This window comes from Nymphaea colorata, chromosome 3 (assembly GCF_008831285.2).
Source record: "Nymphaea colorata isolate Beijing-Zhang1983 chromosome 3, ASM883128v2, whole genome shotgun sequence".
In the NCBI taxonomy this organism is placed as follows: domain Eukaryota; kingdom Viridiplantae; phylum Streptophyta; class Magnoliopsida; order Nymphaeales; family Nymphaeaceae; genus Nymphaea; species Nymphaea colorata.
Genome location: NC_045140.1, coordinates 28819518 through 28822936, shown reverse-complemented (window position 1 = coordinate 28822936; position 3419 = coordinate 28819518).

Sequence of the window (3419 nt, the reverse complement as noted above, 5' to 3'; positions counted from 1 at the left end):
GAAGGGTGTTGTTACGGACCTACCGGATGGTCCAGACCCAGGCGAGGCCGAACTGCCCGAGCCAAGCATTAGGCGTAGAAACGCGTCAGATTTGTGGGCTCGGTCCTTGCAACAGTTAGCCGAGGAAACTCCCAAGGAGGCTAACGAAGCACCAGGTCAGGTTGCAGTGGGAGGAGCGGGAGGAGCAGCCAAGTCCGCAACGGTGCTCGAACAGGATGAACCTCAGGGTCACACTGAACCGATTATAGAGCTCACCGAGCGTAGGCTAGACGCACCCAACTCGAGCTCGACATTCCTAACCCGCGAGGTCATCTAAAGACCAAGGGTCTTAAGCGAATGGCTCGGTCAACCAGACCGAGCCCTTACACTCCAAATGCGAAGTGAGGGCGCTTACCCTCACGAGGTCCCCCTCCTTGGGCTCACAAGGTTCAAGGAGTCGTGTTAGCACTTAGGCGTTTATTTTAACTTCAGTACTTAGCTTTTGTTAAACTCGTTTTTACTTGGCGCCTTTGAGATTCGAAGTCAAGACCTAAGCCGGCGGGTTGTGCCGAGCACCTTGAGTTTTTTAGACTTTGGGTTTGGATCCGCGCGTGTTGATCCCGGATCATATTCTCTTTGTATATATTGTATTGGATCCTTTGTAAATCTAATCTAAGAAATCATATTTTGGCTCATTTGCGAGTTTCGACTCTCTCTCCTCACCGAGGACTCCATCTCTTCGACCCCCTCTCTCAACCGAGTTAGGAGCGTCTCCACCATTGAATCCCCTTGCCCCCGTCGTCCGTGTTGACCTCGGCCTCAAGGAAGACAAACCAGGCGGATCCCCTCCCACCGGCGGTGATCCCTCCTCGTCCACGCTTGCCTCTACGAAGAAGATCAACAGTCCGAATATTGGTGCCTTCCCCTTGAACACGAAGGAGAAGAAAGGCTGAATTCGGCACAAGAGAAGATCGAAGCCCCAAGGCTTCGATTCGACGGCTTATTGAGGTTAGTACTCGGATCATTGAACTCTTCCATTCGGCTTGGAGTTGTTCGCTTCCGGAGCCTCACCCGCGACCTAGGCCCCTTGCTCTGCATACCCGAGTGACTGGTTTGAGGATCTACGGTGCCCCTCCCTTGGTGCACTCTCTTCCCCGCTTGGAATCGGTTTTCTATCCGTAGGAACCAACCAAGCCACCCCCAAGGATTCCGACGGACTGCTACGCACAAAACATCAAGTTCTCCCGTCGACTCCAACTAGAAGGTGATAGAGAAACCAGCAGCATCAAAGAGTTCGAAAGCACGATCCAAGCTCGTGATTCGGGCCTGAAAACCATATTGCTGGAATCGCCTCAGCTTGCCGATCAACATAGTATAACTTGGGCGAATTTGGCCCGTGAGAGAGCAAGCACCCACTCGGCCGGAAGTCTGGTCGGAGCAAGACGCCGCTGCAACATCCGGCGCCTAACATTGTTCCTGGTGGAAGAGTACCATCCTGCCCCTCCGTCATCAGCAGCCCAAACGTAACCAAGAAGGGCACGAGCGTCATTTGGACGAGGAGCTAACCCTAGCCGCGGTGCGTGAAGAATCGCTTCCTCCTTGGCCGCTGGTCTCAAATTGGTAAGTTCCCCTTCCGCGCATCTTGACCCTTCGTTTCTCCACGTGTCAAGCATCCACCACCCCGAGCCCTACCCTGTTCTCGTAGCCAGCCACGTGTCCTCATCAGCCAACCTAGTCCCCTCCGAGAATCCCTCTTGGATCACGAGCTCCCAGCTCGCACTTGTCATCCCCGCCACCTTCCTTTTTTGCATATTTTCCCTTGCGTCAAACCCTAACGCCTCAGCCCTCCATCGTGACACTTGTCCGCATCTCAGCCCTCTCGCGCCTAGTCACCCGCCTACGTGTCTGCCACCTGTCCCGCTTGGTCCCACTTGGAGCCTCGCCCAGTCCACGCGGCTGCCACCTCACCAAACCGCGTGCCACCTACACCCGAGCGTTTTGGCAAGTCCCTGGCCGCGCGCTCCCCTTTCCCGTTTTCTCGCCTATCTCCTCTAGCTTCATTTCAACCCTAACCCGCAGCTTATCTCCACCGTTCCTTGCCTCCACGTGTCACCCATCCACCGTGAGAGAGAGAACTCGAGATTCCTCGAGTGCCACCTCTTTGATTGACTAATCTCCTTATCAATCAAGCTCGATCTCCTTCCTACTTTCTAGGATCGTGATCTCCCTTCCCTTCTCGCTAGCCTTTCCCCTAGCGAGCTACTCTTGACCGTTGATCTTGCCACGTGGCAAGACCCGACGCACTCACTTGGCTAGACCGCCAAGCCCGAGCCCACCTAGCTAGGTCAACCTCACGCGTCGTCAAACCTAGGAGTCCACTACCCACCCTAGATCCGAACCCACTTGACTTTAGGACTTAGTCAACCCTCTGACTTCTAGACTTAGCCCACTAGGTCAACCCTCCAGCTTGACCTAACCCTAGTCTTCTCGAGCCTACCTCGAGATTGCCCGAACCTAATTCACCCGGACCCATCACTTGGTCCAATAGTCAACCTACCCCCTAGAACCCACTACCGCCCTCGGTCTCACGTGTCCAACTCCCCCGAGCTTAGGCTCAACCCTAGCCAACCCACATTGGCCTACCCTCTTAGTTAGAAACCCTAACACCCCTCCTAAACCTCATCTCTCACTCGGCCTACCCCATCCTTAACCTCTCTTAACCAGACCGACCCTACCCTTCTAGAGCCCAGTCGTTGCCGAGCCCAGCCAGCCTTAGTTAGGATTAGGTGTAGTTGTTCCGCGGCCGAGCACTCTCGGCCGACCCTCTTCCGTCGGCACCCTGCCGGCGCCCATGGCCGAGCCACACCCGCAGAAGGAAGGTAGGCGCTGCCGATCCTGGCACTCGCCCCCCTCGTCACTCTGCCGGAGTTCGCGCGACAGCCGTAGCATCGGCGCACTCGGACGCGCGCTCCCCACCGTCCTACCGTCTGCGCAGTCGGCACCCGTCACGCGGCCAGCGTCGGCCGAGCCATCCCGGCCGGCTCTCTCTCTCTCTACGCCAGCATCGTAGGCGTCCAGCGGCAGACAGGCCGTGCGCTCCCCGCCGGTCTCCCAGCTTTTGCAGCAAGCTCCGAGGAGGCTCGCCTCAAGTGGACTTCTCTGGTCCGTAGCTGCAATATCCGAGGCACGGTATTCGCCTCGGATCTCAGCCGGTGTAGCCAAGGAATCACCTTGGCCGGTATCGTCTCCTTAACCCCCTTGTAGTTTCGGGTGGGAGTTCTGTTTTTGCTTAGGTTCTTGCTAGCTTGTTTGATTTTTTGCTTAGCCCGGGCCTAGACCCACTGTCCGTCACGTGGTACCTCGGAGGCCGCAGGCCGAAGACACGACCACCGCGGGCCTAGCCAACCTATTTGGGGAAGTCCTAAGTCAAGGCATAATAA